The following is a 15,388-nucleotide window of genomic DNA, read 5'->3' as shown; positions in this document are numbered from 1 at the left end:
TCTGGTGTGGTGGTGGTTTTCCCTGCATGGAGTGTTGTGTGCAAACCTTTACAGTTGATTTTTGAATGGAAGTGTGTGTGGGTGTGAGGTATGGTGCACGTGCGGGTGATTAATTATTTTTTTGGGATCATCCCAGCCCTGGGCTAGCCTTTTCTGCTACTGGTAAGCATGAGCTCTAGTAATTTTGTTTAAGTGTAATAGGCCTTTTTGCCTTGGGTTGGTGTCTTTATTTTGGCAGCAGCCTATTGCGGGTACACTGATTGTGGTTGTATAAGTGACCTGAATGTTTTGTATTTTATCTAGTTTTAAAAGGTTTATTGCTGTTCAATACAAATGTATTCTGTTATTTTATGTCCACATCTCATGGTCCCTTTTTGAGTTTGAACCTATGTGTCCTTTGGGCATTTCCCTGGTCTATTTACTGGGCTGGCATAGTCAGCAGTAGTTAGTTTTCCCATTCTTCTTTAAATAAGGCATTGTTACAGGTGTCGTGCCTCTTCCTCTATCCATATCCTCGGCCGCCACATAAGGACAAAGAACCATCGCCTACATTTAGCCCCTCATGCTTGCCGTACCCTCAGTGGGCTGGACATGGAAGATGTGACATGACGGACAATCTACCACACAAACAAATACAGAGATGAACAAACATGCAAATAAGTAAAAAAATGTTATAATTTAACCTTATCTGGTGTGTTTGTTTATTGGGGAATGGCAATCAGTAGAGAGGATTAATATGTATTAAGATTGTAAGCGTGTGTGAAATGGAGCGATTGCACAGACCCAAGTGTGCACCCTAGGGAATGGCTAAACAACTGTGTGTATGGGAAAATAATGTGGAGGTGACTAGATGGGTGTGTGTGTGTGCCATCCCAGCCAGTGACAGAGTCCTCTGTCACATTAACTCCCTCCTCTCCTGGCTTGACGAGGCTCGGCAATAAGGACAGAAAGTCTGCTGTGACATTACATCTTCTGGTTCTGTGACGGACCTTGAACTGGAACAAATGCAGGGAAAGGTACCAGCAAGTCACCTGGGCATTATGGTCTTTCATGATGTTTATTCATATAAGTGCTTGGTGATCTGTCTCATGGTTGAACTCTCTTCCCAACAGGTAATATTGGAGGCTGTCCAGGGCCCACTTGATAGCTAAGCACTTTCTTGATAGTGGAGTATTGGGTCTCTCTGGGCAGAAACTTACGGCTGAGGTAGAGAATGGACCGCTCTTGGCCAAAGATCCCTTGGGCCAGTACTATGGCAACCAAGAACCTCTTAGTGAAATCTGGGCTCTGCAAGACTGGAGACATCCACAGAGGATGTTTTAACTGTGTGAAGGCTTTCTTGCACTCCTCCCTCCAGGTCACTGGATTCTTGACAGTTTTGCTTGTCAGGTTAGTCAGGGGTACAGCTAGAGTACTTCCCTCTTAGTGCGGGGTCTGGGACAGTTGTGCACAGCTTTGACCTAGTCAAACCTCACCATTCCCTGCTGAAATCATAAATAGCGGGTCTCTTGCCTCCCAGGTGTCACTCTAGATGACCATATCGTCCAGATATGTGGCACAGCAGCCCTCACAGTCTCTGAGTACATGGTCCATTAGCCATTAGAAAGTTGCTGCTGCCCCACTTAACCCAAATGGCATTGTCGTGAACTGGAACAGGCCCATGGGTGTCCTGAACATAGTGTACTCCCTGGATTTCTTCTTCAGCAGAACCTGCCAATAACCCTTGCAGAGGTCTAGTGTGGTGATGTACGTGGCCCTTTCAATTATTTCAATTAATACTTTAGAATTCTTTTGAACTAGTTTGTCAATTCTGGGCATTGGGTAAGCATCGAACTGGGATACAGCGTCTCCTGAAGTCTATGCAAAGCTTTAGCGATCCATCTTTTTTGGGGAGCAGAAAAATCAGGCTACTCCATGTGCTAGGGTTTGATTACTCCCATGTCTTTCATCACAGCAATCTCCTTTCTCAGCAAGGCAACAAGGCTCTCTGGTATGTGGTATGGCCTCTGCCAAATAGTCTGTTCTCCCAGGTTCAAGTTTGAGTTCAGATTAATCAGCAAAGATTTTTAGGAGCTTCTCCTTTTGGTCACTCTTCAGATCCAGAGTCCAGGCTTATCACAATCTGGGGACCCTTCACAGCTTCGTCATCCACCCTGTTGTCATCTTCCTCATCGTCAGGGACCACCTTGCATGCAATCAAGGCCTTCTTCCCCTCAGGCATCCTCTCTTGCCACTCTTTGATGAGGTTGACATAGTAAACTTGGCTCTCCTTCCCCTTGTCTGGGTGGCGCAAATCGTAAGTGACTGGCCCCATCTTCCTGAGGATGGCGTAAGGTCCTTGCCATTTTGCGAATAGCTTACTATCAGAGGATGGCAGCAACAGCAGCACCTTCTGTCCAGGCTGGTACTCGTGGTGTCTAGCATACTGGTCATACCATAGCTTCTGGGCTTTCTGGACTTTCTCAAGGTTCTCATGGGACTGTTCTTGGTATGTCTCCAGACACCCTAGTGAAAAAAAAAATATGCTAAATATACTTGCAGCCAGACTAATTGTCAGTATACTTTAAGTGTGTTAATGATTAGTTAACTTGAAGTGTGCTATTTTGGAAAAACTAATTTTGTGCTAAGTATATTTTAGTTGCAATTAAATTGTAGTAAAGCATAACTTTAAGTGTATTTAGTGTACTTTTATGTGCTAAATTGGAACAAATTCAAGTATACTTAGTACACTTTAAGTATATGCCTGTGTAAGATAATTGCATGCTTGATTAGTGATATTAAAGTGTACTTTTTTGTATTACAAGTACATTACAAATTAATTAAGAGTGTCTTCACAAGCAATATACCATAAATATATTATTTTTGAGTAAAAATATGCTAGTTTTTTTCCCCTATGCTGAATGCACTTCTTGTCAGGGTCATTACAATAACTAACATGTAACTTCAATAACAGACATGTGTATTTCAACCCAGTGGCATGACCGGCCCACCGGGGATTCCTCCCGGTGCTCCCAATTAGCCAATCCGGGCCTGCTACCACCCGTGACTTACCGTGCTCGTCATCACTGGAGGAAGGAGAATTTCCTTCCTCCCAAGAATTGTTACTGTTGCCATTGGAAGTAAAACTTTTTGTCAGGTTGTTCACCGAGTTTCTGCCTCTTCTTTTCCCTGAAATCTCTGTTGTACCCTTTTCCAACATCGCGGGCATCTCGAGGCACAGCACCGAACTTTAGCAAAATACCCACCCCCCCCCCCCCCCCCCCTCTCTCTCTTTCTCTCTCTCTCTCTCTCTCTCTCTCTCTCTCTCACTCACTCACTCACTCACACTCACTAACAGGCTAAGCTAACTGGAGACTGAGATGATGGCTAATTCGTGGACTCGCTGTTAGCGAGCTAAGCAAAATAGCATCGGCTAATGCTAATTTAATTGCTCATTTCACCCAAAACATCTGAAACATTTCAAAAACACATTCGATAAAAGGTTACTTTCCTGTAGAACACATTTTCTTGTGTTCGTATGGTGTGCTGATGGTATAAAATTAGTCATGGATTGATGTTTATACATTGGACCTCTCTGTGACATTGTATAAATTTATTAAAATACTTAAATCACAATTACAAGAGTAGCCTTTTGTGCAATGCATACACTTTATTTAAAAATGTTTTAAATGGGTTTCAACGCATTTATCGTATGTTTTATTACTTTCTGAACGCAGTAATGAAGTGAATTGCAAGCATGAAGAAGTACACTTAAAAATTACTCCAAAATTTAACTTAAAGTATACTACAACTTCAGATTATTTAATAATGTACTTTGAAAGTATACTTTCAATGCATTGTTACAATGGTCATTTTCAGCACACAGTTAAAAATAATACTAAAATATATTTACATAAAGTGCAAATAAATACGCTTTTAAAAAAAATAAAAAAAACTTTCAATTCAAGTATATTTTTGTAAAATATATTTTTAGAAAATATACTAAATTACAATTATTTTAAAGTATGTTAAAAGCTGTAATTATAAAAATAAAAAATAAATGTAATTATAAAAATTATAAAAATAGGTAAAAGCCTGGTGGTAATACACTTTTTATATATTTAAAGTTAGTACAATTTTTTGTTAGTATATTTGCAATGTACTATTGAAACAGGAAATATATTACAAATACAATAAAGTATACTTTTTTTTCACTAGGGCAGGCTCTCATCTGCAGCACATACTGGAAATGCCTCACTCAGCAGATGAGGTGGGTGCCTCCCAGCTCTTCTTCAACAGATCCAGCGGCCCTTGGACAGGCCAGCCATACTCCTGCTCAAAAGGAGAGAACCCTGTAGAAGCCAGGGACACCTCTGGGTAGGCAAAAAGCAGAAATGGTAGCCATTTGTCCCAGTCCTTACCGGTGTCCCACACAAACTTCCTTAAAATATTCTCGAAGGTTTGGTTGAATCCACCAGTCCATCTGTCTGCGGATTTTTTGGACTGGTTTGAATGGGGTTGATGCCAAGCTGTCGATGGAGTACCTTCATGAGACAGGAAGTGAAGTTGGTGCATTGGTCTGTAATGATCTCATCTGGTATGCCAATTCTGGAAAAGAGCTGAACAAGCATGCTGATAACCTTTGCAGTGGTGATTGTGCATAGAGGGAACGCCTCAAGGTACCAGATTGCATAGTCACATACAACCAGTATGTGTTGGTTGCCAGCACTGCTTCTCTCCAGCGGTCCAGCAATATCCATGGATACAGCGGAGCTCTGGCCAACCTGCAAACAGCACTTGTTTTCTGACAGACAGGGCATGTGGAACAGTTAGTGAGCACATCAGTGTACATTTATGGCCAGTAGAAACAGGAACTGATTCTGTGGTATGTTTTCTGGTGCGCTAAGTGTCCTGAACAGGGTATGGTGTATGCATGATGTAAGATGAGGGATCTGCAACATTTAGAAACAGCAAGACATTTAACATCATCAGAAAACACATACAGAACACCATTTTCTGAGAGTCATAACTTTGGCTTCCCCCACATATTCTTTGTCAAGCAAGGATTTCAATGTCACATCTGCTGCCTGTAATTGGGCAATATGGTTGCCTGAAGCATTAAAAGTAAGTCTGTGCAGAGATGTCAAATTTCTCAATGCCTCCATCAGATCACCATAGACAACAGCCCTCTGCACGTCCATATGTATGCCTATGATGAGTAGTGACCCCAACCGACACATTCATTCCTCCTCCTGCCATCTCCAGATCCTTCCCAGATGCTCAAAATGGCGGAGATAGTTCTCTCTGTCCTCTCCCTCTTCATATGCTGGCATGCTGGGCTCCTGATGTGGCACATATGGCTGATCAGTCACTTGGAGGGGATGTGCATTGGATGGGAACTGCTGTCTCGCCACTGATGTCACCACATTGCAATGGGCCACTGGGCTGGAGAGCTGCAGACTCTGGGTCTATTCTGGTGTTGTTGCTGTCTCTGGTGATCTTCTGGTGAGCTTTCATAGAAAAGAACACTATACCTACTATAAAACATGGAGGAGGCTCGGTTATGTTTTGTGTCTACTTTGCTGCATCTGGCAGAGGATGCCTTGAATCTGTGCAGGGCACAACTAAATCTCAAGACTATCAAGGCATTCTGGAGTGAAATGTACTGCCCAGTGTCAGAAAGCTGTCTCAGTCGCAGGTCCTGGGTCCTCCAACATGATAAAGACCCAAAACCCACAGTAAAAGCATCCAAGAACGGCTAAGAACAAAACAATGGACTATTCTGAAGTGGTCTTCTATGAGCCCTGATCTGAATCCTATGGAATTTTTGGAATCTGTGGAGCTGAAACATGCAGTCTGGAGAAGGCACATTTTAAACCTGAGACAGTTTGCTCAGGAAGAGTAGGAAAACTACCTGTTGACAGGTCCAGAAGTCTCATTGAGAGCTACAGATACTCTAATGGTTGTGAAAAAAAATATTAGGTTAAAGGTCCCATCATTTTTGTCCATGCCATTTTCATTTGTTTTATTATTTAAAATATTCTGTTGAATCAAAAATCAAAAGCAAAGTCTGTTTTTTTTTTTATAAATATTAAATAAAATATTTAATATTATAAATATTATAAATATTTATAATTTTTATTAAATATAAATATCATGTTCATATTCCTGTTATATTCTTAACATGTCTTCACCACTGTACACTGATTGTACATATATATAGATCACATTTATCCCTATTTATAATACCTACTGCACCTCCTGTACATATCACCCTCATAGCTATATGTCCTTATTTGTAATTTATTGTAAATATGCCACTTATGCACTTCTGGTTAGATACTAACTGCATTTCATTGGCTTTGTATATGTACTTTGAACAATGACAAAGTTGAATCTAATCTAATCTAATCTAATCTAATCTAATAAACAATAATGGATGCCAATTACTTTTGTCAGTTTCAAGTTATTTCAGAAAAAATTGTGGGTTCTTCTTTTTTTGTGGAAGGGTACCAACAATTTTGTCCACGCCTGTATGTATCACATACATACAGTATATACATAAACACGTATATAATGTTATGTAATGTAATGTGTTTATAATAAGAATATTCACATTTTCCCTTCATAGGAATGTTAATTCTCTTAAAATAGTAAGGAAAAATTTCCCTTCTCTCCCCCAGAGACATAAACACTTAAGACAGTCCACCTTCCAGCAGCCAGAAGCATCGCACAGGCGCGGCATGAGAAATTCTCCGATTTACGGACTCGCAAGCTGCTGCCTGCGTTTAGCCCCTCACGCTTGCCGTAACCTCAGTGGACTGGACATGGAACATGTGACATGGACAATCTACCACACAAACAAAACAAACAAACATGCAGATAAGTATTAAAATGTTATATTTTAAGCTTATCTTGTGTGTGTTTATTGGGGAATGGCAGTCAGTAGGGACAGGTACTATGTATTGAGAATGCAAGCGTGTGTGAAATGGGGCGATAGAGCAGACCCAAGTGTGCACCCTAGAGAATGGCTAAACAGCTACATGTATGGGAAAATTACATGGAGGTAACTAGATGGGTGTGGAAGTGTGAGTGCTGTCCTGGCTGTGTCACTTAGAATCCAATATTAAGACTCAGAGTTTCAGCACAATAGTGAATATCAGCAGAATAGCAAAATGCTATCCCTTTTAAAGAACAGCACCAGCAGTATCAGCCTAAAGAACGTAATAAAGTATGGTGTTTGCACTATTTATTACTGAAATCTGAGAATGTTGTCACAAAGCTGAGTCAAGATAGATAAGTAAGTGCAGGCTTAGTTTTAAAAAAATATTTAAATCAGAAATCAGTTTTAAAGTCAGAAGACGAGTTGAGTTAAAAAAAAAAAAAACAGGCAGAGTCATATGATCAGGCGAACAGAGAAATGAAGGAGAAGCAGAATCAAAAATCAGCGAACAGGAACAATAGCAAAACCTTGCAAAGAGGGGTGACTGAACTGGTATAAATACACTGAGAGATTGAGGGATAAAAAGGAAAAAGGTACTGTCAGTAATCACGTGAATTAGATTGATAGAATGTCTTAGATGGTTCAGGCTAAATAGTGTTAGTATGATGACTTGTGTCTTTTGGATTAGCCATGGATTAGGATGTGACTTGTCTGGCGAGGTGCGCCATTACACACGGTACAAAATCATGACAAGTTCCATACCCAGCCTCCATTATTTTGAATTGAAAGGAAGTAGAATGAAATAGTGCATTTACAACCATGGTTTTATGACTGAGTAGAGTGCTGCCGGTGCCACCCAGGTCACTTGGGTTGACAAGAATGTTCAGAAGTTGAGTGTGAGACAGCTGGGCCTGTTATAGGCTACACATTTGAGGTCACAGTCATCAAGTGACAGCTTTGCTATTACTACTCAGCAAGGAAACAAGTATACAGGAAAACTTCACTAGATCTCAAGGAAACTGCCCTGGCAGTCTTACACTGAGTGATAGAACCACAAGTACATGTGTAACTAGTGCTTGATTTGTCAAATATCAGGTACCTGAACACCACGGGAGAGGTAATTAAGGAAATGGACAGGGAGGAAATGGACAGGGACAAAAGGTCCCAGAACTTGTAGATCCAACAGTGCTCCAAGTGCTTCATGTAATATAATAGTGTTGAATGCTGTCATATAGAATTAAAGGCTAAATAGTGTTAGTATGATGATCGCACTAATGAAGGAGTGCAACCATAAGATTTCAGTGATGCTGTGGGAGGACTGGAAGAGTCAATTCCACATTTTCTATGTGTTTAGTTTCACAATATGTGATCATCCACACAACAAACATTTAGCCTGGAACTTGGGTCTTTCAGAACTACATTTTGTCCTTTAAACAACATAACTCAAATATAACAACCCAAATACCAATGAAAAAAGAAGTTCTTAGCTTGCAATTATCCAACTTATTCCTTAGACTTGAAACTATCTGAAGAATTCAGGCATTGGAAAAGAGAGATGCAGTTCTATTATTTTTCTCAGCCTTTCTGTGGGAAACTAGTTCAAAATGGTGCACACGTATTTCTGATTTGCAGTATCTGCTATATGCCTTTTTATCATCACATAGTATGACCATTATCCACCCTATAACTCCCGTTTCCCTCACCCAATCTAATAACCTATAACAGGAATGATTCTGTATATTGAGGATACAGTTAATATAGAATGTCTATACACCCCTGTTAAAATTGCAGGTTGTTGTCATGTAAAAAAGGGAAACAAGGATACACTGTATCATGTCAGATCTTTTTCCACCTTTAATGTGATGTAGCAACCAACAAAATTCAAGTGAAAAAATAAAAACTTTTTAGGGAAAAAAAACCTAAACAATAATCTGGTTGCACAAGTGTGCAGATCCTTTTATAATGGGACATGTGATTGTGCTCAGAATTAATCAATCACATTCAACCTCATGTTCAGAAGTATTTATCTTGCACCTGTCACCAATGAAGGGAATCTGGTTAACACTTAATAAAACACAGCTGTTTCTGTAGAATTTTCTTGACACATGCTTGGTTTCATCTGACTGCTAAAAGAGTTTATAAAGCATATATGGGATCTCATTGTTGAAAGATATCAATCAGGAGAGGGGTACAAAAGAATTTCCAAAACATTAGATGTACCTTGGAACACTGTATAGGCCAGCAAGTGGAGAAAATGGGGCACCAGTGTCACTACCAAGAACAGGACATTCCTACAAAATATACGAAAGAACAAGAAGAAAATTTATAAGAGAGGCTGCCAAGAGACCTATGGCGACCATAAAGGAGAGTCAGGAATATCTGACAAGTACTGGTACCTGTATTTGACAACAATCTCTCATATTATTCACATGCCTGGACATAATATTTTTAAACCAGCCTCCCAAAAAATACCACCCACAGATTTGCTTCCCCCCCTGCAACCTCATTCCTAAATTAGCATAATTAGCAGGTCAAGCGCAAAGTACGTAGGCACCGTACTGGAATTGTATGTTTTCTTCTGCTTCTTCTTGCTTCTCAATGCACAAGACTATTGTTATACAATGTCTATTACATGGTATTATTAATAAGTGATTGTGCACAACTATAACTATTGTTAACTGATTTCTATTATTACGATTGTGCAATGCACAATCTTATGAGGTTGTGTGCTGGAGTTGCGGTGTGGTCACCCTCAGGGGGTGTGGTCAAGTTCAAATTCAATTCAATTCAGTTTTAGTTGTATGGTGCTTTTAACAATGGACATTGCCACAAAGCAGCTTTAAAGAAATCTAGATGTAAAATATTAATTTAAATCTATCCCTAATGAGCAAGTCAGAGGTGATGATGGCAAGGAAAAACTCCCTGAGGTGACAAGAGGTAGAAACCTTGAGAGGAACCAGACACAAAAGTGAACCCATCCTCATCTGCATGACATGAGATAGTGTGATTATACATGATTCCACTTCTATAACTGCATACTATAAAGTCAATCGGTGCTAAGTGTGTTAAAAGGAAATTGAATATGAGCATCATTTGTTTTAATTTTCTTGTATCGAACTGAATTTATCAACTGTTCAATGATGGAGACTTTAGTGTCAATTGCTGCATTAAGGATATCCAAGAAAGAACATCCACAGGCATCTTTAGGGTGTCTGTGTGGTACCATCTATAGTAAATTCATGGTGAAATCTGGCTATCCATGCAGGGCCATCTTCAACATCAGTGAATGACACAGATTATTAGGTATGCTCTTGTACAGTAATGGTTTAAGATGATGTACATTGTAATGTTCACTCTGAGTAAGCAGGGACTCCAGAACAACTACCTATGACAGCATACAGTCCCCTCTGAAAGTATTGGAACGGTAAGGCCAATTCTTTTGTTTTTGCTATACACTAAAGGCATTTGGGTTTGAGAACAAAAGATGAATATGAGATGATAGATCAGAATTTCAGCTTTCATTTCATATTTATATCTAGATGTGTTAAACAACTTAGAACATGGCACTTTTATGCCAGACCACCCAATTTTTGGATGAGCAAGAGTATTGGAACAGATAGTTTTAAAGTAAATGACACTTAATATTCAGATGTATACCCATTGCTTGCAGTGGCATTACCAAACTGTTGCATTCTTCTTTTGTGATGCTTCTCTAGGCTTGTACCACAGCTACTTTCAGTTGTTGTTAGTTTTGGGGGTTTCTCCCTTCAGTCTCCTCTCACCTCTTCAGGAGGTGAAATGCATGCTTAATTGAGTTAAGGTCTGGTGATTGACTTGGCCAGTCTAAAACCTTCCACTTTTTTGCCCTGATGAAGTCCTTTGTTGTGTTGGCAGTGTGTTTTGAGTCATTGTCTTACTGAATGATGAAGTTCCTCCCAATTAGATGCATTTCTCTGTAAATTGGCAGACAGAATGTTTCTGTAGACTTCTGAACTCATTCACTGCTACTGCCACAGAAGCCGTGGATGACTGCAGAGTTGCGCACACTACTGAGGACCCGGGACTCTGCTTTCAGAGCAGGCGACAAGGTGGCCCTAAGAACAGCGAGGGCCAAACTGTCCCGGGCCATCAGAGAAGCAAAGCGCGCACACGCTCAGAGAATCCACAACCACTTCAAGACCAGCAGAGACACATGGCGCATGTGGCAGGGCATCCAGAACATCACAAACTACAGGACACCACCATCTGCCTGTGACAGTGATGCCTCCCTTCCAGATGCACTGAACGACTTCTACGCTCGGTTCGAGGCACAGAATGGCGTGACGGCGAGAAAGACCACCCCTTCTCCCAATGACCAGGTGCTGTGTCTAACCATGGCCGACGTGAGGAAGACTCTACACAGAGTCAACCCACGAAAGGCTGCTGGACCAGACAACATTCCTGGCATGGTGCTCAGGGGATGTGCAGACCAGTTGGCAGATGTTTTCACGGACATCTTCAACACCTCCCTGAGCAGCACCGTTGTTCCGACGTGCTTCAAGGCCACCACCATCGTCCCCATGCCAAAGAAGTCTTCAGTGTCCTGCCTCAATGACTACCGTCCCGTTGCACTTACACCCATCATCATGAAGTGCTTCGAGAGGCTCGTCATGAGGCACATCAAGACCCTGCTGCCTCCCTCACTGGACCCCCTGCAATTCGCTTACCGCCCCAACCGCTCAACAGATGACGTCATCACCACCACCCTCCATCTGGCCCTCACCCACCTGGACAATAAAGACACTTATGTTAGAATGCTGTTCATAGACTTTAGTTCAGCATTCAATACAATCATTCCTCAGCACCTGATTGGAAAGCTGAACCTGCTGGGCGTGAACACCTCCCTCTGTAACTGGATCCTGGACTTCCTGACCGGGAGACCTCAGTCAGTCCGGATCGGGAACAGCATCTCCAACACCACCACACTGAGCACTGGAGCCCCACAGGGCTGTGTGCTCAGTCCATTGCTGTTCACTCTGCTGACTCACGACTGTGTAGCAATGCACAGCTCAAATCACATCATCAAGTTCGCCAATGACACGACCGTGGTGGGTCTCATCAGCAAGAACGACGAGTCAGCATACAGAGATGAGGTGCAGCGGCTAACGGACTGGTGCAGAGCCAACAACCTGTCTCTGAATGTGGACAAAACTAAAGAGATGGTTGTTGACTTCAGAAGAGCACAGAGTGACCACTCTCCGCTGAACATCGGCGGCTCCTCTGTGGAGATCATCAAGAGCACCAAGTTTCTTGGTGTTCACCTGGCGGAGAACCTCACCTGGTCGCTCAACACCAGTTCTATAACGAAGAAAGCCCAGCAGCGCCTGTACTTTCTGCGAAGGCTGAGGAAACCGCATCTCCCACCCTCCATCCTCATCATGTTCTACAGAGGGACTATCGAGAGCATCCTGTGCAGCTGCATCACTGCCTGGTTTGGGAATTGCACTGTCTCAGATCGCAAGACCCTGCAGCGGATAGTGAGGACAGCTGAGAAGATCATCGGGGTCTCTCTTCCCTCCATCTCGGACATTTACACCTCCCGCTGCATCCGCAAAGCCACCAGCATTGTGGATGACCCCACGGACCCCTCTCACACACACTTCACCCTCCTGCCGTCTGGTAAATGGTACCGGAGCATTCGGGCCCTCACAACCAGACTGTGCAATAGTTTCTTCCCTCATGCCATCAGACTCCTCAACACCTAGAACTGGACTGAAGGAAGGAACACACACACACATACATATACACACATACACACAACTGAACATCTTCCATGCACATGTTTTACACGTTTTGCACATGTTTTATGCTGCTGCTGCTACTGTTATGTTTACACATAATACAATACCATGTTTACATTACTTCAGCTATTTATATCAAACTCTGTATTATTTGCACTATTGTCACTTGGTCACTTTCAAACAGAACTGCGTACTGGTTGGCGTTGTAGTTATTGTACTGTCTTGTTCTGTCTTGTGCGTCCGCACATTTGCACTTGTGCACTTTATGTTTAATTTATGTAGTCCCCGTTGTTCTGTGTCGTTCTGTGTTGTCTTATGTAGCACCTTGGTCCTGGAGAAATGTTGTTTCGTTTCACTATGTACTTGTATATGGCTGAAATGACAATAAACTCCACTTGACTTGACTTGACTACTATCATGAGTTACATCATAAATAAAAATAAAAAAGTTACATCATAAATAAAAATCAGTGAGCCCATTCCCGAAGAAGGCTTGCAAGCTCAAGTCCAAGCCATGACCTCCACTGTGCTTGACCAGTGAGCTTGTATGTTTTGGATCATGAATAGATCCTTTCTTTCTCCAGTTTGGCCTTTCCTTCACTATGGTAACTTCTGGATCATCTCTGTATTTCTTTGTGAAATCATATCGGACCTCTGATTCTTGCTGCTGATGAATAGTTTGCATCTCGTGATATGGCCTCTATATTTCTGCTCTTGTAGTCTTCTTCAAATGGTGGATTGTGATACTTTCATCCCTGCCTGGTGGAGGTTGTTGGTGATGCCACTGACTGTTGTTTTTGGGTTTTTCTTTACAGCTCTCACAATATTTCTGTCATCAACTGCTATTGTTTTCCTTGGCCAACCTGTTTGAAGTCTGGTTGTTGGTACACCATTGGTTTCTTTCCTTTTCAGGACATTCCAAATTGAAACTTTTATCAGCTTCAAAATGGCTTTTCTCCCATAGACAGCTCTCTGGTCTTCATGTTGGTTTATCCTTTTTAACAACAAATGCAATCTACACAGGTGAACCCCAGGGCTCAAACCAAGAATAGACATTCAGAGCTATTAATTGTTTAAAAAAAATCTAACAGGGCACACCCAGGCAACAAGAAACACCTGCCAGTCACAAATGGGTGGGTTCAAACAAAAGGTGCCATGTTTTAATTTGTTTAACACATCTATATATATATATATATATATATATATATATATATATATATATATATATATATATATATATAATGTGTGTGTATATATATATATAAATATATATATATATATATAATGTATGTATGTATGTATGTATGTATCAGGAAATGAAACCTGAAATTCTGATCTATCATCTCATATTCGTTTTTTATATCAAGTCCAAAGGTATTCAGTGTATAGCAAAAACAAAAGAATTGACTTGCCTTTCCGATATGTTTGGAGGGGACTGTAACTAAAAGGGAAAGCCAGAAGGTAACACAGACATGAGGAAGCCCTAGGACATAAAGTGGCCAGCCAGTCCACTGTCAACAAACCTGACTGAATGTGTAGGATTGGGGGGTGGGGGAGGGTTTGGTTTGGGGGTGACAGCATCCAAAACTCCCAGTTTACCAAAACACTCTATGCCTATGAATATCTACAGGTCTGCCTGTTTAAATAAGAAAAAGGCTATTAACAAAATGCTTGCCTAAACAAATAGTTTTCAGCCCAGACTTTATGACTGAGACTGTCTGAGTCCAGAACACTAATTAGAAGGCTGTTCCATAACTGTGGGACTTTGTAAGAGAAAGCTCTGCCCCCTGCTGTAACCTTCATTATCCGAGGTACCAACAAAGAGCCTGAAACTTTTGATCAAAGCAGTCGTGATGGATCATAAAAGACCAAAAGTTTGCTCAGATACTGTGGTGCAAAACCATTCAACACTATATAGTAGTATTTTATAATCAATGGGAAACTTTACTGGGAGCAAATGCAGTGTGGATAAGATAGGTGTGATGTTGTCATATTTTGTGGTTCTAGTAAGGATTCTGGCTGCTGCATTCTGGACTAATTTCAATTGCTTTTTTTCACATGCCATATGTCTGATCAAGCTGAAATGCTCTTACAACCACCTAAGAACAAGGTAGGAAGCATCTGTGGTACTATCTGCACCACCTGACAATGCCCCATCAACCCCTTACTATCCTTCTTATTTTTCTCCCAAAATTTTGTCTGCTAATTAGTGCCACAGATTTTGAGATATCAACATGGAACCAATGCCAAATTGTTTGGCCTATATGGGAAAGGGGTGCTTGTATACAGCTTCTTGATTGGTTGTGCAGTTCCTGCATAGCGTCCATTCGAAATGCATTTTTTGACACGCTTTTTTTAGGAATGAATAGAAAAAGTTATGTAGTACTCACTCCCTCTACTCAGGTAAGAAAGATCCTAAGTCTAAGGCTGCGCTATAGCACCAACATATCACATCATTTTATGCCATATCTTGAGAACTGTGAGGCCTAGAGGCAAATGTCTTTTGTCTCATGATTCTTTGGCTAATTCTGAACCAAGTTGGACCTGTTTTGGACCTTAGGCCTGTCCACTTAGATTTTTTGCTAATTTGTATAAACCTTTGAGTTCTAGTCCTAGAATTTTTGTCCCATCTTCACAGTGTTGGTGTCACATTTCTCCAGTTTCTCCCTGAATAATTTTCAAAATCA

The sequence above is a fragment of the Pangasianodon hypophthalmus genome, chromosome 8, assembly GCF_027358585.1.
Source record: "Pangasianodon hypophthalmus isolate fPanHyp1 chromosome 8, fPanHyp1.pri, whole genome shotgun sequence".
NCBI lineage: Eukaryota > Metazoa > Chordata > Actinopteri > Siluriformes > Pangasiidae > Pangasianodon > Pangasianodon hypophthalmus.
This window is presented reverse-complemented; position numbering follows the sequence as displayed.